The 24,706-nt window shown below is 34.4% G+C and overlaps 1 non-coding gene across 1 annotated transcript; it reads right to left on the reverse strand.

The window, feature by feature from the left end:
- Positions 1-22,687: 22,687 nt before the first annotated feature.
- Positions 22,688-22,852, reverse strand: LOC111764200 (U1 spliceosomal RNA). The gene has a single exon (XR_002796877.1). It is a non-coding gene; the product is annotated as a U1 spliceosomal RNA (small nuclear RNA).
- Between the last annotated feature and the right edge of the window lie 1,854 nt (positions 22,853-24,706).

Below are 24,706 nucleotides of genomic sequence, written 5' to 3' on the forward strand. Positions count from 1 at the left end.
GCTCATCTGCCTTATGTTTCTTTTCTCTTTCTTACCTTCTTTTGAATAAAATCAAAATTAGAATTAGCCCTTCTGCTTTTTTGAATATGAAGTATTTGTTCTTTTACTAAATATGAAGTATTTGTTCTTTTACTAATTCTTATAGTGGTTATACATCATTTAATACAATTTAACAAAATTTTATTACAATTTAATAAAAATGTTATTCTTACCACTTTCCTGATAACAACAGGAAGACTAGAACATTTAAATTGCATTTCCCTCTTTTGCCTTTTTTGTTTTTGGAGATATACTTTTAGTTCTATGAATTATTTATTTATTTTTTATTAATAATTTTTTTAAAAGATTTATTTATTTAATTTCCCCCCCCTCCCCCAGTTGTCTGTTCTCTGTGTCTATTTGCTGTGTCTTGTTTCTTTTGTCTGCTTCTGTTGTGTCAGCGGCGTGGGAAGTGTGGGTGGCGCCATTCCTGGGCAGGCTGCACTTTCTTTTGCGCTGGGCAGCTCTCCTTATGGGGCGCACTCCTTGTGCATGGGGCTCCCCTACGTGGGGGACACCCCTGCGTGGCATGGCACTCCTTATGCTCATCAGCACTGCGATGGGCCAGCTCCACACGGGTCAAGAAGGCCCGGGGTTTGAACCGCGGACCTCCCATGTAGTAGACGGACGCCCTAACCACCGGGCCAAGTCTGTCTCCCCTGAATTATTTAACTCCACAAGATATTACAATCATTGTTTTAGATAATCTATAATATTTTATACCTGCCCTTATTTTATGTTTCCTGCTGCACTTTATACCTTACAGTACTTCCATTTATCCATCTGGGATAATTTTCCCTTTCCATTTAGTCTACCTTTTAGTAATGATCTGCTGGTAACAAATTGCCTAAGTTTTGTTTGTCTGAAAACTTATTCTATCTTATTTTTTTGAAAATATATTTTTGGCTATGGAAATCTTGGCTGACAGTTTTTTCTTAAAATCTTTTTTTTTTTTTCTGGCTTTCCTAATTTATTTTGAAAAGCAATGAGTGTATTGATGTTCCTATGAAAGCAATATATCTTTTTTTTTTCTAAATCCCTTTAATTTTTTTTTTTTTCGCTTTGATTCTCAACAGTCTTAGTATGATCGATCATTCTTGCTGTGGTTCTCCTTGTATTTGCCCTGCCTAGGGTTTTCTAAACTTTCTGAACTAGTGGTGTTATACCTTTGATCAAATATGAACATTCTTAATTTTTTTTACTGTCTGCATATTGCCTCTGATTGTTCTTAACATGATTTCTCTCACTTCTCTTTCTGAGATTCAAATTATAATAAACATTAAGGCTTTTTAGTGTGTACTATGTGGTTTTATGGGGTTTTTTTTTCTTTTTTCTTTCTTTTATCTATAAACTCAATATTGTGTGCTGACATCTTTAATTCACTAATCCTCTCTTCTACTTTGTGTGATCTATTCTTAAATTCATCTCTTGAGTTCTTAAATTTTGTGCAATATTTTTTCAATTCTGGAATGTCCATTTGATTCATTTTTAGATTTATATTTTTCTTGAAATTATTCTTTCATTGATTTTTGTTCATATATCTCAAATTTTAATATTTCAGTCATAGTTTTAAAGACCTTGTCATCAATATCTGGATCATACCCAGGTTTGCATCTAGTGTCTGATTTTTCTTTTTCATATTAATGCATTTTCTTTTCTCTTTGTGTGCCTACTATATTTTTAAATTATTTTCCAACTATTATCATAAAAGAACTATAAGGTTATCAGATGATCTCTTCTAACAGAGAGGGCTCTTTCTGGTTGTTGGGCTTTTTGTTTTTTGTTTTTGTAAGCTGCTATCAATTCTGTACTTTAATCAAGGAACTGAGTTACTTTAGAGCATGATTGCAGATTTAATGAGGCTCAATCTACTTCTGATTCACCATTGTTAACTTTGGCATGTCCTCGCCATGCTTTGATAGAGAGATCAATGGATATTTGTTTCCTTACCTCTGGAAAGAAGCAGATGGTTGAGTTCTGTACTCACTTTCCAAGTCCAATATTCTAGCCTCATGCTCCTTATAAAATTTTAAAATTTGGCAGATGTCCTGAAGAAGAGTCTACCGATGTACTTCAAGCCAGCCACCTTTCTAATAAGTCATATTCCTCAGTAGCTTGTGCAGAAAATTTCATTCAAACTTTTAGAACCTTTTGACTTGATTCTTCTGTCCCCTATGCATTCCCCAAAATTCAGAAAATGTTCTGTGTATCTGAGACCACTAAGTTCCCCATTTGCTGTTCCAACTCTTTCTGATAGCTGTTTAAAAATTTCCTGATTATTCTTTCCCCCAGTAAAGTCCCTCTGCCTAATCTAAGCACAAACTTTCAAAATTCTCAAATGGCCACAGAGAAAACAATGTTTGGTTGTTATCAGCTCACTATAGAAAGGTGTTCCACTCTCTAGAACTTCATTTTGCTTTCATGGCTCTATAATCCCCTTTAAAAATGTGGAATTCCTTTAATTCATCCAGCTTTATCTATGTGTGGAAAGGGAGCATTGCCTTCCATGACCTCCTACATCCTTCTCAGAAGTAGAAGACTTAAAATACTTGTACTGTATATAAATAAGTTCTATTAATAATTATGCTATGATAATAAGTGTAAATTAGAACAGTCACTGGTACACAAGGATATAAGATCACTTTCAACTTTATAAACATCCCTTTTATTAGCCAAAAAAAGAAGAAAAAAAATTATATTATCTTCTATTCAACATTGAATGAGAAGTCTCAGCAAACTTACAAGAAAGAAAAATAAGCTTCATGAAAAAAATTGTAAAAGAACCATAAAACTGTCATTTTCTTTAGAAAACAAGATTGCTTAGATAAACAACATAAGAACACATAAAGACAAAATATTAGAACTACAGGGAATGAGCTGCATTTTTCCTATAAACCCATAAACCCATGAGAAAGTTTGCATATTGAATTCCTACAAATTAGTAACAATACAAAAATGCAGTTTTTAAAATGGCTACTGTCAGGAATTCAATACTAGCCATCACAAACTAGAGAGTATGAAAATAAGTCTCCCACTAAAAACAATTATAATAGCTATACAATATGTAAAATACAACTCTTTGAAAGCATTAAAAAGTGCCCTTTTGAACAGGAATTTGAAAGGCTAGAGTCCCTGTCAGAAGAGCAGCACATGACAGGAGCTCTACATTTACCCTGGATTTTCTCTAAGTATATATTCACATTCACTGAGAGGAAAGAAAATGTAGCCTTAACAGTAAGCAGCAGTCTCTCCGGGATAAGGAAACAGACTTTGGAGCTCAAAATAATTGAAGTGACTACAACTTGAAGAGCAAACTCCCAGAGAGGAGTGAACCACAGAGAAGTGAGTTTTAAAAACTGCCTTCAGATTCTTTTGGAATTTACTCCTCAACTGTGCTGGTGAGTCTAAAGAAACCTAGCAAAAAACAGCAAGTAAAGAGCAAAAAGAAAATCCACTTCATTTATTACTTATTTAACATCTTAGCCAATGAGAGAGTACAAGAAAGAGAAAAATGTGGAATAAGATTGGGAAAAGAATAAAATGTTCTTTATTTGTAGATGATGACTGTGTAGCTAAAAATGTTAAAGAATGTGCCAACTATTAGAAATAATAAAGTGAATTTAGCAAGGTTCCTAAAAGTCAATATTTTAAAAAGACAATTGTGTGTGTATATATATAAATATATATTAATATTATATATATTAATTTATATACACTAGCAACAAACAGATGGAAAATGAAATAGTTTTTAAAAAAACCTATAAGGAAATGCAAATTAACATCCAATGAGAAACACTTACTTACTCTCCAGAATGGCTAAAATTAAGAATTTCAAATTCAAGTGTTAGTGATAATGTGAAGCAACTAGAATTCCCTTATATTTCCTGTGGATGCGTAATTTGGTCAACCACTTTAGAAAATGTATTGATGATACTTACTAAAACTAAGTATATATATATACACACACACAATGACTCAGTAATTTCCTTTCTGGATCAGAAATAGAGTTTATTTCCACAAAAAAAGGGGGAAAAAACTACAAAATAGTCATAACAGCTTCCTTTGTAGTAGTCACAATTTGGAAACAACTGTCTATCAATAGTAAAAGAGATAATATTACAGGGCAATGGAAAATAATTAACTACTGACATTCAATACATGAATTTCACAGACATAATCTTTAGGAAAATAATTCCTAAAAGAGTTAGTAGTTTGTAATTTCAATTGTATTAAGTTCATAAACAGAACAATTTGTAGCAAAATCTGAAGAAGGATTATTCTCTAGAGGTTACTGGTTGGGGGACTTCTGGTGCTGGAAATGCTCTAAATCTTGACCCGGTGGAAGTTGCACATGAATATTTACCAACCATGCAATTAAGATTTATGAACTTTATTGTTAGTGAGTTTTCTATCACAGTAAAAAAATAATTAGTATCAATAGCATCTGATGGGCATTGAATCACGTCCCCCACAAAGACATGTTCAAGTCCTACCCTCCAGTTCTGTGGATGTGAACTCATCTGTAAATAGGATCTCTGAAGAGCCTATTTAGATGAGGCCAAACTGAATCAGAGTGGGTTTTCATCCAATATGACAGTTCTTATGTGGAGAAAAAGTCTAAACAGAGACATAGATCACTGAGCAGGAGAGGTAGAAGTCACAGGGAGAAACGAAAGGAGATAGGCCTTTATGTTGCAAATGCAGAGAATGATTTCTAGCAAGCCACGAACAGAATATTACAGACTTCAGAGAGCACATGGCCTTCTGATACCTGGATTTTGGACCTCTAGTATTCAAAACTGTGAGACAATAAATTCCTGTTATTCAAGCCAATGAGTCTGTGGTATTTGTCAGGGCAGTATAGGCAAACTAAAACAATATCAACATATAAAATATCTTAAGAATTTCTAAAAACAAAGTTTATATGTGTGTATGTGTGTATGGACAGATAGCTCATAGATAGATAGATAGATAGATAGATAGATAGATAGATAGATAGATATAGATAGATAATACAGATGGATGGATTGAGAGGGACAATGAAAGAAAGAAAAAAGTGTGAATTGAAAGGATGCAGGTAATGCCCTTGATAATTCAAAGGAAAAACAGTTTATCTCTGATGGGAAGATAGGTAAAAGGACTGATATTTTGGTATTTGAGGTAAATTTTTTCTAATGACTCATATTTAAGTAACCTAATAATGGGATACTACCAACATTTGGAAATTGTTATTCCAGTTTTCCAACTCCTCACAAGAGGAACTCAGACTCCATAGATGGGAGGATTCCACATCTCTGTTAGATTACAGAAAAGTTATAATTTAAAAGTTTTTATAGTTACAAACTCACAGCAAATTTTCATTCATCTCATCATGTCTCTACTATATCAAATATACAATTTTGTACACCTGAAACATTGGTTAAGACCTATAAAAAAATCTAATAAAATGTATTAAACTGCTCCCAGAAATCATCCTATGGTCTTTGGGATTAGGAATTCTAGTAAAGTTATAAAATCATTGCTACATTACCACAAGGATTTAAGAGCCAATCCCGCTGATGTTGATTCCATAGTATATGTCCCTACATGAATGAGAGCAAGCTCTTGTCCATAAAAATACTCCTGATTAAGCATTGTGGAGATTTTTTGTGTATTATAAAAGCTACACACAATTTATCACATAGCTTTCACACGGTTCAAAGAATACAAAAGTGACAAAGATGAAGAACAACAAATTCAACAAAATTTAAGGAAGATGACTGTGACTCAAGCTGTCTACACTTGGAGACAAATGATATGTGTGTTAAAGAACAGATTTGCTGTGGCACACATAGATTTTTGAGCATTTTAATCAACATTGCTAACATTTCACTTGTTATTTAAAAAATAGTACTTAAGTAACCCAATTTACTCAACTTAAGTTACCTGAATTACAAGTTGGCATTGATACACTTCAAAGCATTGCTGAGCTCCACACAATTTGTCACAGAATGATTCCCAAACATTCTGTTCTAGGTAGATTGCAATAAATGATGACAAACAAAGTGAGCAAGACTGTCTGTAAGAGGATCGTGGTGTTTATCAATTAAGAATTACTTGCTATTTTGTTTGAAATGGATGAAGAAATTAAAATACAGAATCATCATCAGCAACTAAAACAATAATATTTGTACAATGAAATTCCTACATGTTTATGTAGACTTGGATAAAGCAAATATTGATTACATGTTGTTGTCAATAATATCTTTTGAAAGTGAAGATGTATATATAATAATTTGTAAATTTGCACATACATTCAGTAAAAACAGATTTGATGTTCAGCTCCACATTAATGGAGCAGTAATAGAGAAACTTTTAAGCCTCAGATAATTCAATTTCATTAATATTCTATTGCATTCAGGTGTGCTTTTTGCAGTCAATAAGCATTTTAATGATATTTTAACAACTGAGAAAATCATATTCCATGAACACAAACATATCAATTGATCATATTTTTTACTGAAAAGCCTTCAATAATTTCATTTCCACTTACTAGTAAATGATCTCAGAGTTTGTTAGTGCATCAGATAAGCCTACTAGTGCCCTAGCCTAACCTAGGTTTTGATATGATCTCCCATTGCCATCTCAATGTGTTTTTCTCCATAGCAGCCAAACTCCTCAAATCAAATTTCTTCCCAATCTCCTATACTCTCAAAATATTTTACTTTCCAGTTATTTCCTACATCTAAGATGCCTTTTCCTCTTGTTGCCATCTAGATTTATACCTTTTAACTTTCCACTATGTCCTGAGCTCTCATATATTAATCTATTGTACACATTTCTGCCAGATTAATCTGACTACAGTCCATTCAATCACATTGTTCTCTTATTCAAGTATCTTTAAATGGCCACCTCAAATTTAAATAAAGTACTCATTTTTCATGGCAGGTCTAATGATGTCTATTCATGAATTCCTTGTAATTCTCTCTTATTTGTTTTTCTATCTCAGAAATAAACACAATCTGGGAAGCGGACTTGGCCCAGTGGTTGGGGCGTCCGCCTACCACATGGGTTCAAACCCCGGGCCTCCTTGACCCGTGTGGAGCTGGCCCATGCGCAGTGCTGATGCGCGCAAGGAGTGCCGTGCCACGCAGGGGTATCCCCCGCGTAGGGGAGTCCCACGCGCAAGGAGTGCGCCCCATAAGGAGAGCTGCCCAGTGCAACAGAAAGTGCAGCCTGCCCAGGAATGGTGCCGCACACACAGAGAGCTGACACAACAAGATGACACAACAAAAAGAAACACAGATTCCCGTGCCGCTGACAACAACAGAAGCAGACAAAGAACATGCAGCAAATAGACACAAAGAACATGCAGCAAATAGACACAAAGAACAGACAACCGGGGCGGGGGGAGGGGAGAGAAATAAATAAAAATAAATAAATCTTAAAAAAAAAAGAAAGAAATAAACACAAAGCGCAGTTCCTGAAACATGATAATCTATTAGTATAAATTTATTAAATGAATTAATTTTGAAAGAAGCCCCATAGAAATGTATTTGTAGTCTTTTTCAGCTGTCTGGAATTATATAATTCTATTGTTCTTTTTTCTCAAAAATTTCCCTTTAAAGGAGGAATGGTTGTCCCTTTAGGTTATATTCTCCTATGCTCTCTATATCAGTGCTTACCTCATAATGTATGCTGAACACATTTATTGAAAAATGAATAAACTAATGGATCAGATAACAAAGCATGTAAACCATAAGCATATTAGAGTTCAATATAAGATTTAATGATAAACTAAAAATGAAAAGATGCTATATAAAGAAAATTTATATTTCTTATAGGCATATTTCCCATATAAGCTACTAATTGTTCATGAAAATATTTGCATTACATTGCAAAATCTGAAATTTTTAAAGAGTATTCACTATCAAAAGATTCAGCTCCAACTATATTTCAAAATATGGCACAAATCTCCAGAAATACTCAAAGTATTTTTGGGCTAAGCTATGAGATGTTATGTGGTAATATGTTGCACAAGTTAGCAGCAAAACCTTGTGAAAGCCTAACCAAGTTAGTTAACTTGAGTTGTTTTATTATAGGTGAAAAATATTCCTACTCAGTCTTCCCACTGAAGCTATGTCATGAACTATAACTTCAAATATATACACATTATTGACACTGATAAGGACTAAAGACATTTTCTTATTGTTTTAGTTATTACGGATGTGTAATAAATTACCCCAGAGCTTAGTGGCATATAAAACTATTATGTTCATAAATTTTGTGAAACAGAAATTCAAGCAGGGCACAGCAGATAAGATATTATGGCTTGTCTCTGTATTATGATGTCTGGGACCTCAGTTGGAAACTTCGAAGGTTGGTTTCTGAAATCATCTTAAGGTTCATTTGTTCACATGTCTAGCAATTAATGTTGGCTGCTGGCTGAGACTTTGACTGGTGCTCTTGACTAGAATACCTACAGTTGTCCTCTACATGCAGTCAGGACTTCCTTACAACATGGTTGTTGAAACCCAAAGATGAATAATGATCTGAGGGGGAGGGGGGAGAGGGGGGGAGAGAGAGAGAGAACCGTGGTACCATTGTTTATGACTTAGCCTTGGATGTTACACAACATCATTTCAGCCTCATTCTATTTATAGAGACACCACAAAAATTCCCACCCATTTTCAGGGGAGGCAAAAGAGGCTCCAAGTCTTTGTAGAGGTGTAGCAAGATCTTGAAGGAGATTTGAAAGAGCCTCTAGGACCAGATATATTGCTATGGCAGTTTGTGAAAACAAAATCAGTCACAATGGTCAGTGTATTCATTATGTAAAGATTAATTAATTTGCTATTTGCACTATTAATTCCTGTACTACTTAGCTATAGTTGTAAAACAAACAACCACAAGATCTTAGTTGCATTTATTATCATTATACTCAGAGAGAGACCTGTGAATCAGTTTCAGGCTGTAGGTCAACAGAGCATCTGGGATGACTCTTCATAACCAAAGATATTTGCAGATTATGTTCTCTTAATGGCAATGGCAATAGGAATGAAAGAAACACACAACCTCTTAAAACATAGTGTTGAAATACACTATGCACTTCCACCACATTTCATTTGAAAAATACCTGGCCAATCCCAACATGGAATGGCAAAAAATATTCTGTGTCTAATGGAAGTAATTGTAAAGTCATATGGAGAACAAGTCTGGATATGGGAAGGGATAAATAATTGGAAGCAAGAAGGCAAATTACATAGTGACTTAGATCCAAAACCAGTCGTGTATGGCCCAGAATTAATCAGAGAAGTAGAGTCACTGTGAGTTTAATAGGATGGGGGAATTACTATAGTAATTATAATATGCACAACTATGGGAGGAGTAGGGAAGTTTAACATTGGGAACAGGAGATGGAGGTTCAGAAGGTACACAGCCATACATCTGGCGGTAGACACAGACCTATTGTTGGTCAGTAAGAACAACAGGTGAGATCAAGCTGAGAACAAGCTCTGGGCAAAGAGCATAGAAAAGAAAAGACGTGCCTATCAGGCACCTCTGTCTCTGTCTGCAATGGCGTCTGACCATAAAATGACCTCTAGGGAGTAATGTCTCCTGACTTCCCAATCTTGTACAAGTTTCTTGCACAAGTTCCAACTCTGAACCAGACCCATATGGAAAAGGGAATTCTTGAAGTATTGTTCCCAGCTTATTTAAATTAATACAGTAAAATGTACCACAGTACCTCTCAAAGTTAAGAACTTCTATCTTATGTAAAATTGCAAGCATAGTGTCTTTTATAATTTTTTTTATTGCTCCAAATGGGATCATGGATGTTAACAAAATTTCTTACAGTTTTATTTTTAATTGAGATACCTGATATAGGAAATAGCTATTACATTGATACAAATTTCAGAATTCACATGTGTTAGATCCTCTTCCAAAATTAAAAATAAGTTCATTTACTGGAAGACGGAAAAGAAAATGTTCCATTCAGATTTATGTTATCCTAGAAAGTTAAAAATTAATTTTAATTCAGTCAACAATTTTGTAACTTCTTCCATCACTCGAGAAATTAATTCTTTATTTATCAGTACTACATAAGTAGGAAACTATGTGTGTTGTAATTTTCAGAACATAAAATTGTAGTATATTAAGTTTGCCTCCTGGAGAAAATCTTGTAGAATTTTAGGACTGCCTTGTTTTTAATCTTCTTCGTTGAAAGAGCATATCTTTCTGAATTGCTCATTTTGAAATCCATAGAGAGTAATGAACTAAAATTTTTTAATTTGATTGCAGAAAATGGGTAAATTTTTAAAGTTTCATCATACTAAACACTCAGCATTTTTGCAAAACATGCTGTACCCCTTTAGGAACAAATTGTTTTCGTTCAAGGAAAGGAAAGGGAGAAATCCATGTTCTTTGTTGCTCTGTGAATTCTCCAGCCTGTAAGTGCCTGAGAAGCTGCCAGAAACTTTGATTTGTTTTGCAATATTTAAGCTCTCTAAAAGGACCTTGACATTCTGCTTACCTTCTTCATTTCAGCTACCTATTAAACACCAGGCTTTAATGATTTTCTAACTAGAACTGTAAAATTACTTTGCTCATCCTTCTGATGTTACAGCCTTTATCATGCAATTCTTCACTTTCCTTATTTGCTTTAGAGTGACATTGAAGGCAGGGACATCAAAATCTTTTTCTGTTCTCTATTCGATTCCCTGGACACACAGTGCTCCTTCCAGCATCTTTATGTTTCCTCAAATTCACGAAACTGCCCCCTGATTGTAAGTCACTACCAAAAAAAAGTCATTTGGTGAGCTGATTTTCTCTCTCACACACAGTGCATACAAAGCACCTCATTATCTTCTTGGTATGGCCTAGTAAACTGCAGAAACGTGATGATGGCCACTGAGGAGCCTCTGCACTTTGTAGTCCAGACTTCATCTTTTCTCTTGTACTCCTCTAAGGAAAATAACCTCCAGGATGAAGGTCTTGCAGGTATCTTGAATTGAATGTCATCTCTCCCAACTCCCCCACCAATAAAACCTACCTTGTCAGTTTCATCCTATCCTCATCCAACACCCCCTCTCTGAAATTACTTTCATACACTTCTCTCACTCATCTGCTGAATCTTTAAAAGGAATCGTTTGAATTCAGTAAGCTCTTTTCATATATTTCCCATCCTCTCAGGGAAAAGATTTTATTGACCCATGAATGTCATGACATTTCCAATATGATGAAGGCTATAGAATTTTTAACATGATCAAGACTTGGTTTGAGACAAGGTAGATGACCAACAGGGAAATGGTGATGATACCTATTATATACCAAAGAATACTTGGGTATCATAGAGCACATATGTATGCCAGCAAAGTTCAGTCATAGATCAACCCCTTAAAATGAAAATAGCCAAGGATAAAGCACAGCAGAAGTAGTGTATTTATTCCTAAGAGAAAAATAAAAGATACACCGTTATAATTGCAGGTGAAACTCTGGATTTGGACCAGGCTTTTGATGCCCATGAAAATAATGATGGTGGCGCATACTTCCACACTGCATATAATTAATTTTATATGTATAATTATTTTGTACTATATTATGCAGTGAGATGCCCATTCTTTTCCATAATATAAGAAAATAGGTTAGATGTATGTAAGGTCAGTGGAATGGTACATTAAATTATGGGAATGGGATATTCATTTGAGAGAGTTTGCTACCTGAAGTAAGTGGAGAAAGAAAGAGGAAAGGAGAACTAAATGGGGTATTGAAAATTTACTCAAGATATTAAAGTGGGCCTGAAAAATTGGAGACTGTAAAGCCAGGAAAATATTAGAGGAAAAGCTAAATTTTTAAGAGTATACTTTTTTCTTTTTTTGGTTTCTCCAGAATAAATGAAAATAAGATTATTCTTGCCTGTAGTTTGCCCATAGATTAATGGACTTTAACTTTATATCATTTGGATAAAGTACTTATAAAACACAATCATCCATGGACATGAGAAGAAAAACTACTTTTAGAATAACTCTGGTGTCTGCTATTGAAAAGCTGAGCACTAGATTTCCTTTACAATGCCATTTAGCTAGGTCATTCTGCATATTATCTGTCCTTCCTATGTATATCAGTAAGGCATTCAGTCTTGGCAATAAGTGAAAAAGAAACAGGGGAAGGAAAGAGCAAAAGCAAAGATGGGCATTCCAATCAATTTTTCCTGGTAGCAGAGACTCCCACCTAGGTAATATAAGAGTTAATCAGTATTTTCTAAATGGCATCATATAAAAAATTTTATACCAATTTTTCATTGAAGCACATATATCAAAGCAATGTTTCAGCTATAGATTGTTTTCTGAAAATGAATATATTCCATCACAATACAGTCACCATGGGTATTTCATTTAGCTAATGGTCTAATTTCTACTTTGAAATTTAAAAAATATATATGCTATATGATCAAGTACCAGGGTTAACAATTTAACTTATTCATAAAGATATTTATGTAAGCTCTGTTTAAATAAGGAGCATAAAATGCCTTTTTAAAATATTCAGGCTTCTCAATTTTTCCTTATTAATTATAAAAACTGAAGAGACCTTCCTAAATGAAGTGACCAAGATACTGTTTGAGAGAAAGAATACTCCTGAATTAGGTACTGGGAGAAAGTACAAAATCTCATTCTAACAGAAGCTAGCTATGGTAGAGCTGTTAATGTAATCTGACAAATATGTACTGAGAATATATTATGCTCAAGGCAATGTTTTGTCATATACAAAGATAACTAAAGCAGGCTCCTGGACTTCAAGAACACACTACGATAATATAGTAGACATTTGTCATTAGACCTCTCAAATTGCCCTACATTCCTTTCAATTCAGTTCTTACATTTATCCAGTAAATGATAAGAAATAGAAGTAGATACCTTTCATTAAATTTAACAAGTATTATGAGAAAATCATCTAATGTAAGTTTAAAGTAACAATATGAGCTTGAAAAAGCCATGTTGCAAAATCAGGAAGATATTATTTCTAGAGAATTAACACCTGCCAGAAAGGGATTTATTGTCTAGGAAGCTGCCCTTTAGTAAACTCTACATGTTTCAATTCTTAGATCTAGTATTCCACATCCAGCTTTTTTATTGACCCCAAAACTAAGCCATTTTATCTGGGAAAAGATACAGCTACTTGCAAAGGCAGATTTCAATCAAGTAGAAAATGCCTTTTGTAAGATTTTAGTTTGTCAACTGTGAACTCAGGACTATGCCCCATAAAAAGAGCCAGATATGATCAAGTTAATCAGGCAAATCTAGCAAATGCTAGAGCAAGATAGCCACTATCTGAGCTTCTGTATGCTTTAACATCTGCAGGACCCTCTTTGCTCATATTGCCTTTGTGTGTGTGTGTGTGTGTGTATGTGTGTGCGTGTGTGTGTGTGTGTGTGGCAGGGAGTGGGTGGAGTCTGCTTGGTTTACTTAAACATGTGTTGACCAGCCATCTATACAGAGCAAAATCATTTCTTAAAAACAAACGTTTACGTTTTCTGCTTTAAATGCAATTGAGGAGAATCAGGGATGTGGTTTATTCTCCCCTAATTTTTCTCTATTTATAGCCTCACACAGTGACAGGTCTGATGCACAGGAGTTGGTTCTTACTCAACACATCTGCTCCCCATGTGTTGCTGAGTCACACATATTTTTGTTACCAAAAGTAACAAATATTTATTTTCTCCTTGACAGTCCCACAGAGTCACTACAGCAGAGTTAAAAACAAGTGAGATTCCATTCAGCTTTGCTCATAAAATCACTATTGGAGCTTTTGACTCCATTACTAGGAGAGTTGTGGAACCTTGAAACCCGTTCAGAGCAGAGCAATAAATATGATTAAGGAAGAGGATCTATGAGGAAAGATTAAAGAAATTGATATGCGCTAAGAAATGCAATTGTATGGAATTTCAGATTAGATCTTTCAGACAAAAAAAGCAAACAAACAAAAAAATCTAAAGAATAACCTATAGCTCAGTTTTCTCTAAAGTAATAGTCTGAAACCTGGAATTGGATGTAGGGGACATATTACGCCCATCTAATACAGTCTTCATTTTGATCATTAATTTTCATAAGCAACTGAGATAGAAGTGTGCAGAATTATGTAAAGGTAATGGCATAAGCTTTATTCTTCTCATGATGTCAGAGGGCAGAAGTGCAAAGCTAGAATGTTTTATAATTTTCTATTAGTAATTCTTTAAATTGCAAATTGTAACTTTGGACTTATACATCAAACTGTGTCTGACCTAGGAGACAAGGAGTGAAAATGAATAGGCAAAGCCGCATCATTTCTGAATCAGATTTATAATTGAACATCACTTTTAAACATATCTTTAGGCTTCTCAAAAGTCTTATAAATGAATGTCACCCTGATTTGATTGACTAATCTTTGTTTCACACCCTTCATAAAGTAGACCGAAATAGCTGTTGGAAAACACTGCAAACCTGCTTAGTTTTAGCAGTCATCAACTTTATATTGTCACAATATATTGTGGGTGAGTTATAATTAGGTTTATTTATTAACTATAAAAGTTCCTGAAAGAAAATTTCACAAGCCGTGCTGTAGCCATCTAATCTTGTCATTGCTCCTTTCTTAGAAAAGACAGCCCATCAAATCCACCACCATTAAAGATCTTGGCTTACAAAGGAATTTTTTGAACCTAGAAGATTGACTTCAAACTGTGACAGGGAATTTGTTTTTTCTTTAGACTGGCTTATTTGGTATCTTAATTGCATGTGTGTGAAATCACAAACATTCAAAGGATAGGCTCTACAAAGTCATATTTGCTGGTACAATGATCACTTTTCTTATGTAATCTTGTAATGGGTTTAACATGGTTACACATAGTTTCAAAAATATTCCTTCTATCAAGGTGGCCTAACTCAAAAAATGTTAGCTGACTTGAATATCAGCTGCTGCTTTGTGAACTTGATTGCGTTTAGATCACCTACACTCCCCTTGCTTCAAAAGAACCTACATTATTCTAATGACCCTACTTCCAAAGGATCCAACCCTCTCACATCTAGTTAGGCTAGTGTGGTACTAAAGGCATAGATCAACCAAATGTTCTGATGCTTACAGAAAATACATCCTTTCTAATAAGTCGTTTTAGCTTGCCACAGTGAGTACTCATGCATAAAATATACAAACTGAATTCAAGAATTTCCATGAAAATATATCTGTCCCAGCATATTTTTCACATCTTTAAAATTGTGTATTTTAAATTGAATAAGCAATTATAATTCAGAAACATAGTATTTATTAAAATATATTTAAATCTTTTAAAGAATTATTTTTCTACTTAAAATAGTAGTTACCTGATTCTGGCTAAATCAATTCCTGTTAATTTATCTTTCCAAAAAATTAAATTGGGACATGAAATCATTTTATGATTTATGTATAAAACCTGACTTTTTACGTACACGTAAACTCTGGCAGGACAGAAAATTTCATCTTAAAATCTAATCTGTTTTCTAATCTTAAAAAACATGTGAAAGCTCTTCAAATGCAAAATACACATACATTTCTAAGGTTAACCTTCAGGGAATATAAATAGAATAGAGAGAAGCACCTTGCTGTCTCATTGTGTGTGCAAACAGCATAGATTGACTCAGAAATCTATTAAGCTTAATCTCTCTAAAACTAATACTCTGTGGTCTCAAAGGTTACTGAGATAGGTTGCCTTCATAACTTGACATGTTTTATCATACCTCGAAAGTGTCTTAAGGGCCTTCATATTATCTGATGTTTATCTAGGTTATTGGTCCATTCCCTTCATGGTCAATCCAAGCTATTTCTTGCCAGACAGAAACTGATAAGATCTCAATTGCATTCAAGCATCTTTTCTCCAGTAATGTGAATATCTCAACAGTCATGCGTTAATAAATGTTTAAAATCTGGTAGTCCCTTGTAGTTTTATAAATGCCTATTTTCAGAGACAGGCTTTCAGGTGGATGGCTAAGGGCATGGTACTTTATCTTTACAAGCTAACTGCTAAAACAGAAACATTTAACTCTAGTGAAAAAAAGTGTATTTAAATTTGTATTAATTAAAAAAAATGATACAAACAGAAAAATAATTGTGGCATGAGTCCGAGCAACAGAGTTAGCCTAGATCTCAAATATTTTATCAAGAGGATTTGAGCAGAAACTGGAGATTAAAATTTCAGACTTCTTGGGGGAAAAATACACCAAATGTAAGATATGACTATAGTTAGTAATATTTTGATGATGCTATTTCATAGTTTATAACAAATATTTTGCAAAAATGCAAGGTGTTGGTAGTGGGGTGGTATATGGGGGCCTTGTATGGTGATATACATGTTTGTTCTGTAAGTTCATAACTTTTGCTACACATTTATTATTTATGTATGTTCATGTATGAATGATATACTTCAAGAAAATTTAATTTAAGAAGAATTTCAGTTTTCAATTTAATTGTGCATTAATGAAGAAAAGTGATAACATATTGCTTTTTCCTAATGAAAAGTGGTAACATAGTACCCTTGCAAAAATGATAACATATTGCCTTTTTTTCCTAATGAAACATGCAAATGATTATTTTTGTGTATCTGATAAATGGAGAAGACTGAAAAATCATGTGGAAGGAAAATTTGACTCTTTAATTTTATTGCTCTTCCATCTCATGAGGTTAAATTAAGTTGACAAAAAATCCTCCATAATCTGTGCTTTCATGGAGGGAGTGGAGAACATTTATTGGAAGGACAAGTCTTACTAGGAAGTGGCTGTGATGTTATTATTGCCTGAATGCCATGGAAACTTAAAAACAAAAAGATTAGGATTTCTTTTCCAGAAAGGCTTGTTTTCATTCATTAAAACAATCCAGTTTCAATTATGACTTAATTATTTTTACCCCTAAACTCTGTCCAGTTCTGCTTCCAGAGAATGATGAATTCTGTCAGATGTGAGTTTTGAAGCCTGTGGTTAGCATGGAGAAGGAGGAGTGTCTTGTTGACCCAGTGGGTGAGGACATTGTAGTAAGTGATAGCATGGGCTAAAGAGATCAATTTCTGTGTTACAAAGAACACACCTTCGTGCTGCCTGTGTGGATATCAGAAGCAAACTTCAGGGAGATCTAGACTTAAACAATCTCCTAAGGAACAAGAAGCCATCTGAGTTTGAAAGTGTTGTCTCTGGAAGGAAGAATTCCTTACTGTCATACACCATCTGGTTTAAATAATGAAATAATTTTAGGAAAGAGGAGTGTCAAGGAAGAGCTCTTATTTGGCTATTGTAACTTTTTCAAAAATTGTGTATGTCTAGATTACAAAACAATGACATAAAAATCTGGGAATAAAAAGCACTATTCACTATTACACTGTATCAGGGCTGCATATAATGTATTTATACTCACTTATATTTCATGTGGCATTTTTCTGGAATGCATCCAAGGAATATATGAAATATTTGAAATATTTTCTAAAGAAAGATCCAATAAGTTAAAGATAAATTTCTAGTATCAAGAGTTTCATTTGAGCTTCTTCTCACTTGTCAGGGAAAAATTATAAAAATGTGCAAATAAATAAAGCATTTAGGAAATGTAATTTTTTTTTTTAAAGATTTATTTATTTATTTAATTTCCCCCCTCCCCTGGTTGTCTGTTCTTGGTGTCTATTTGCTGCGTCTTGTTTCTTTGTCCGCTTCTGTTGTCGTCAGCGGCACGGGGAAGTGTGGGCGGCGCCATTCCTGGGCAGGCTGCTCTTTCTTTTCACGCTGGGCGGCTCTCCTCACGGGTGCACTCCCTGCGCGTGGGGCTCCCCTACGTGGGGGACACCCTTGCGTGGCAAGGCACTCCTTGCGCGCATCAGCACTGTGCATGGCCAGCTCCACACGGGTCAAGGAGGCCCGGGGTTTGAACCGCGGACCTCCCATATGGTAGACGGACGCCCTAACCACTGGGCCAAAGTCCGTTTCCCAGGAAATGTAATTGATCAGCCTGCTGATAAAACTTTATTTGGGAATGTAAGAGGTTAGAAGAGGGAAAGAAGTAGAAGGAAAAAGAGAAGATGCAAGATGAGATTTTTCTAGCACTTATTAGAGCTACTTCCTTACACACCAAATACCTATTATGTGAATAAAGCAAATTTCACAGTATTTTTACTAATTCCATATTCAAATTTCTGATCAAGGCTAACCCTGGAAAACTGGTAAATGAAACAAGAACAGATAAAGCAGAAAAAATCCAAAGAAAAGGAAGGCCAATGTAAGTGTTGATATAACTCATCGAAAAAAACACATTCATGCTAAGACCCTAATTCAGCGAGAAATGTTAAATCTATTTGGTTAAGAGAAGATAAATCCAGTCTTAGTATCACACATAAGGAAACTAAGGCCCACCCACCATCTTACAAGTAGTAAATGGCAGAATCAAGACTCTATTCAACAGCACTGGAACTAGAAATCAATTGGGGATCTCCTGAGAGAAATCAAGTGTTCCTAAGTATCTAGCAACTTAATATAGAAAATTGTTAATCATTAAATGTTGATTAACAAAAATAATTAGAAACCTTAGGGACAACACTTGAACATCAAGGAAATTAAATGGTTTTTTATCCCACAATCTCTAACCAGATTACCTTTCTAACTCCTATACCTATGACTTCATTTTTTTCTTTCCATAAGGTACAACTCCAGAAATCCACCTTTTAGATTTTCTGTCCTCCGCAAGAATCTAACACAATGTAATGGAACAAATCCTTCATAGCTACACTTTTTTCCCTTTCCCCCACAGCATTCCATCTGCATGGACCTGGAACCATATCAAGAAACATCATTCACAGTGTTTCTACTCTACAGTTAGGAAGAGGTTTCCTTATTCCTGAGTAACTTAGTAACAAGTTCATTAGAAAAATGAATTGCCTTCTTGCTTTTTTATGTAACATTTTATGTAATCTAAGTATCTTTTAAAATAAATAAAAATATATTTTTTAACTAAAAAAAAAAGTACATACCTTATAATAATTGAGGAAACAGTAGAATAGGGAAGAAAAAATATAGAAGAATAGAATGTACCCCATATGGCAACTCTACCCTTCTTCATTTACCAGTGACCAGATAGAGTCAAAATACTTCATGTGTAAGGATGCCAGATAAAATATAGGCTACTAAGTCAAATTGGAATTTCAGATGACTATTCAAGGTAATCTGAATAGTAGAAATTTCATAGTAGAAATTACGGTTGTTAAGTACATGGCCAGTAGGTAATGCCCCTATTCAGGATATAAACAACTTCATTCACTTTAGAAAATATTTATATGTTTTACTTTAGGCCTAAATATTATCATTGAGCTAAAATAATTTATACAGCTACAAAACATGAAAACATTTCCTGTAGATGTAATTCAAGCAAATATAAGTATCACCTGTCAGTTGGCTGTTATGAAAATAAATTATAATTAAAACAAACTCAGATTAATTCAATTTTAAAAAATTATTTGCAAATACTGTGCAGCTATTTGAGAAATATAAGTTAATTTTAATTCCATTATTAATTAACATTTGTAAATAAGGCAAAAACTTTTAAACAAGCTGTAGCAGCTCTGCTTCTAAGAGTCAAAAAATTGGCTAATAAATTTAAAACATATTGGTTAGCTTAGATGATTGCCTAAAATGATCCAGAATTATGAAATTTTCAAAAGATCTTAGCCACTCTGGATTATTATCTTTCTGAAGGAAAAAAAAACAAAAAACACTTTTGTTCCCAAATATAACATGTCAAGCACTATGAAAATCACTAAACCAAATTTTATGACTCTTGAATACCTTTTTCTCTTATTTTTGCATAAAAAAATTCTATGTGTAATAGACAGGGAAAGTAAAGACAGCTCTTTCAATTCTGCCTGAGCATGAAAGGTTCTTCTCACTTCCATAGAATGAGACTGAAAAGAAAAAGACAGTTATTTTCTGCCTAACTCTGTTTAGAATTAATTTCAGTTTTACAGGTATTTTGGGCAAAGGAAACTTGATGTAAACATAACTGTGTGACTCCACTGGACTGTCACAGTCTTCCCTCATGTCTCCAATTGCTCCACTCAAAAAAGTCAAGAAACCCTGTTCACTATCTCTGTTTTATAGCCCTGTCATTCTTCCTCTCCTCCGGTTAAAATGTTCCTGAAATCTCCAAATGTAATACAGATTCCCATGACTAAGAAACACAAAAGAAAGAAAACTAATCTTTCCACTCCTATTTTTTTTCTCTCCCTAGCAAATTTCTAGGGTACAGTGAAACTACTCATGGATTAATGCTTATATTTTAGCACTTTCCTGTCCATGCTTGCATAAAATGTAATAGAAATGCTTCATGCAAAATAGATGGTGACTTTTTAGGCTTTATATTATTGTATTCTATTATATGTTAATCTATGAAGGTTCTCTTCATCTGTGATACCTTGAAAATAGCAACATTATCATTTTGAGATAATTTTATGTATCCCATAGAAGACATTATGTATCCCATAGAAGATATTAAACAACAGGAAATAGAATTTTGGCTATACCTATTTCACACAATGTCCACGAGTCTGCAAATACTGCAGATGCTGGTGCCTCTACTTGTTTTAAAGTGACAGTAGATTTCACCAGCCAAAACTAAGTAAATGTTCTCATATTGTTAAAGCACAGTTTCAAATAAAGCTACAAAAATACACTTACAAAGATCTCTATGTTGGTAAATTATAAAATCTAGAGGCTGAAAAGAAAGTCAAATATTCTGATTATCACATCACCAGAAAATAAAATGTAGGCTGGTTTATGGCAAGTAAGAGTTTTAGAAAAAGGAGACTTTTGTCCTCTGGGTGGCATCCCACAAGATTCTGTTGCAGTTCAAATAATGGATGCAACTAACTTCACTGCACACTACACACACATGCACACATACCATGACACCATTTACTTCCTTAGGTGGATTTAATTAAATATTTTCCCAGGCGTTAAAGCTGAGATTGTCCCCAAATACTATGACATGTACCAAAGGCTCTGAAGGATCCATTTGTTCATCTGGTACATACAAATCAATGTGCATTTGGGCATCAAAATGTGTCTTCAAACTTCAAAACTAACAAAAAAAATTCTAATGTCAATTTATTAAGGAATTCACCAACTTGTGGTATTTTTACATGCATTGCCCAATTTGATCTTCCTGATATTTGGAACCAATAGGTGCTATTGATTACCACCATTTTATAAATCAGGAAATGGAGGTTCAGAGATGACAATAATTTGCCTAAAATTATATTTCCTAAGAATGGCAGGTCTAGGATTTGAATCCAGAGTCTGAATTTTCAGCTGCTATGCTTGACTAAACTTCAAAAAAACCTTTGATAGAAATTTTACCCAATGTGATTGATACTAGAAGTTGGTCAGCTAATCAAAAAGTAAATCAAGATAAATTATTTTAAGCATTCTATTAGATAGAGAGATAATAAATAGATTGACAGATTGATAGATTATAGACAGGCAGGTAAATATGGAGACAGAGAAAGAGAGAGAGAGAGAGAAAGAGAAATGCACAGATTTAGTTGTCAATATTTTCATATATGGCCAAATTATTTTCTGAATATCTTAGTTCATGCCCCCACCCAAAGCATGAACTGACTTAAGGATTTAGTGCAGGTGGTTTATTTGGAACATAAATCCCAAAAGCATAACTATGTGGAGGGGAAAAGGGAGGGGGTAATGATGAGACAAGAGGGAAAGCCAACAATGTGTACCTTTAGCTGTGGCAATGGGAATCCAATCACCTTGGGAACCCTCTGAAGAATTACATGGTGCCTCAAAATTATCCTACCAAGGGATGGAAAAGCTTGATATTTTGTATTCACTGATTCCCATGCTTCCTTGAATCAGAGCTACACCTGGGGGTATTAAATCTCCAGCACTTTAGGCAGCCCTGACTATGAACTGAGCAAGTTTCTGTAGTTCCAGATAAGTCCCTCAGGCAGAGAGTCAGGATATGAAGGTACTTGAAGTGGGAAGCTATAAAGATGCTGGGCATTGTCCACTGATATTGCAGGTGAATGCAGAGGTAGGTCAAAGGATGTGGAGGGGGCATCAAGTAGTAACAGGGTTTGCTCTGGGTGGATGGGGTGAATGGAAAAGAGACACTAGGTGGGAACTTCTCTTAATTTTTCTTTGCTTAAACCACAACTATTCCTTATTTTTTATAACTATTATTTTCTATTCCTTTAAGTAGTTTGAGAAATTAAGATACCTGGAAAGCAATCAAAGTTCAGAATCCTTTATATGATGTATTTTTCATATTTATACACTTTACCCCAAATCTTTGCAGTCAATTTTCTCTCAAATAACACTGTAGCATGTTTTATGTATACTTCTCATAATAAATTTCCCAAAAGCAGGTATTTTATAGTTGAAGGACAGATTGTAGCAGAAACAATTCTATTGTTTCATTAGGCCTACCTTCCTTCTTTGCATAGATCAAGACTACATTTTTAATACTCTTTTTTTTAAGGTTAGAGTCCTATGATTGAATCATGACCAAAGGAATGTGAGTAGAAATGATGTGTGCCACTTCCATACCTGGCCAAAAAATATCTACAGGATTTCTATGTTCTTTATTCCCTTTTTCAGAGACTTTTTTTTTTTTTTTTTTTTTTTTGCAGGGGAGAGCATGAACGCAGTCCCCAACTACCACAAATTATGCAGTTGAGTTTTCAGCATTTGGGGAAATCGCAGGGCTGAGCACATCCAGAGTGCAATGGATGAACCTCGCCCTGGGAAAAACCACCTTCGTGATCATGGTGTCTCCTCGGTCAGGTAAGTGTGCAGAGACTTTTAAAACTGTTTGCTGAAATGACAGATCACACAACAGATAGAAAGTGGGCCCCCAAATGGCTGCATGGAGCAGGTCCCCACCTGCCAATACATTTGACTATGCTGTGAGCAATAGCATGTATTTTTTCTACACGGTCTCAGAATTTTGGAATTATTTGCTACAGCAGTTTATTAACTTCCTAGAGCTGCTTTAACAAATTACAACAAACGTGGTGGCTTGAAACAACAGAAATTTATTCTTTCACAGTTCTGGAGGCTAGGAGTCTGAAATCAAAGTGTTGAAAGGGCCTTGTTTCATCCAAATGCTCTAAGGAAGAATTCTTACCTCTTTCAGCCTCTGGAGGCTATCCATAAGTCTTGGCATTCCTCAGTTTGTAGAAGCATCATTCCAGTCTCTTCCTCCATCTCACATCTTCTTCTCCTTTGGGTATCTGTGTTTTTCTCAAATCTCCTGTCTTCTTGTTACAAGGAAAACTGTCACTAGATTTAGTGTCCACGCTAACTCCAGGGTAATCTCATTTTGAGATCCTTAACTTAATTATACCTGCAAAGATACTTTTTCTAAATTAGGTCACATTCATAGGTTCTAGGGGTTACTAAATGAACTTATCTTTTGGGGAGACCACCATTCAACCCACTAAAAGCAGTTAGCCTATTCATTTAATTAGAGTCTCTACTTATACAACACATTTTATTTGAGGAAAAGTTGCACTCCAAAACAGAAGTCATTGTTTCCTAATTACAGGCATCAAAGTGATTTAAGTGGTACATAGTGAATACTAACAGTATTTGCCATTTTAATGTTGCTTTCTTCATGATGTAAAGTGTCTTATTTAAATAAATTCATTTAAATGGCCAAATTGTCAAATAATTGGAAGAAAAAACTTCTATGTATTAGAAGTAGAGAACATGCTCTGATAATAAGGGAGCTTTTCTGGTATCATTGAAATTATGTCATTTAAGAGACTGAAGGATGAAAGTGGTCTCTGACAATAGAAAATCAAACTTTATTCCAGAAACAACAATATTCCAGAATTGGAAAATAACATCAAATAGTAATTGGCTTTTTGAAAAGTTGCTAAACTTCCACCCATATCCTCATTTTGGAAAGACCGGTAGGACACACTCTTTCATTTCTCAGTGTGCTCGAGTAGGAATAGCTTTATTGGCTTCACTGAATATCAGTGATCACAGAAATTAACACACAGAGACCAGTGTATATCAGAAGACGCAATGCTTAAAAACCACATGGAGCGTGGATGTTGGATCACAACAGAGCTTTGTGTACCAAAGCATACCATTTTATAATAACAGAACTCAAGCCTCTTATGCTATCCATAAAATAAGAGAAAATAGACAAAAATATAAACTGAGAAGTTATTGTTTAATAGAGGATTCTTAAACTCAACTGCAATTATTTTAAAAATTAATAAAAATCCATTTAAACAGAGACATGCAAACTAGTTTTATAAAGATCCTCCCCAAAAGAAAATATTTCAAGGACCTCATTATAGCCTCTACTACATTAAGATATTTAAACAGATATGAGTCCCATCATAATTTATGCAAAATTCACATCATATTTAAATTGAACGTTATTTGAAAAAAATATATCTTTGATGTATTATAAAGATATGGAATCAAGCCATCAAATAGCAGGAAACAGCCACATCCTTATAAGCACATTATGTCCCAAATTTTTCTAAAGTCAACAAAAGAGAAAGACAATTACTACATCGGTAATATCCACATTAATTCTGTTCTAGTTTCCAAAGCTATTCATTTTACTGGTTAATAATGTCTTGATTAAAGGCTCTAGTCAAATAAGAGAAATTTAAATTTCC

This window comes from Dasypus novemcinctus, chromosome 3 (genome assembly GCF_030445035.2).
Source record: "Dasypus novemcinctus isolate mDasNov1 chromosome 3, mDasNov1.1.hap2, whole genome shotgun sequence".
NCBI lineage: Eukaryota > Metazoa > Chordata > Mammalia > Cingulata > Dasypodidae > Dasypus > Dasypus novemcinctus.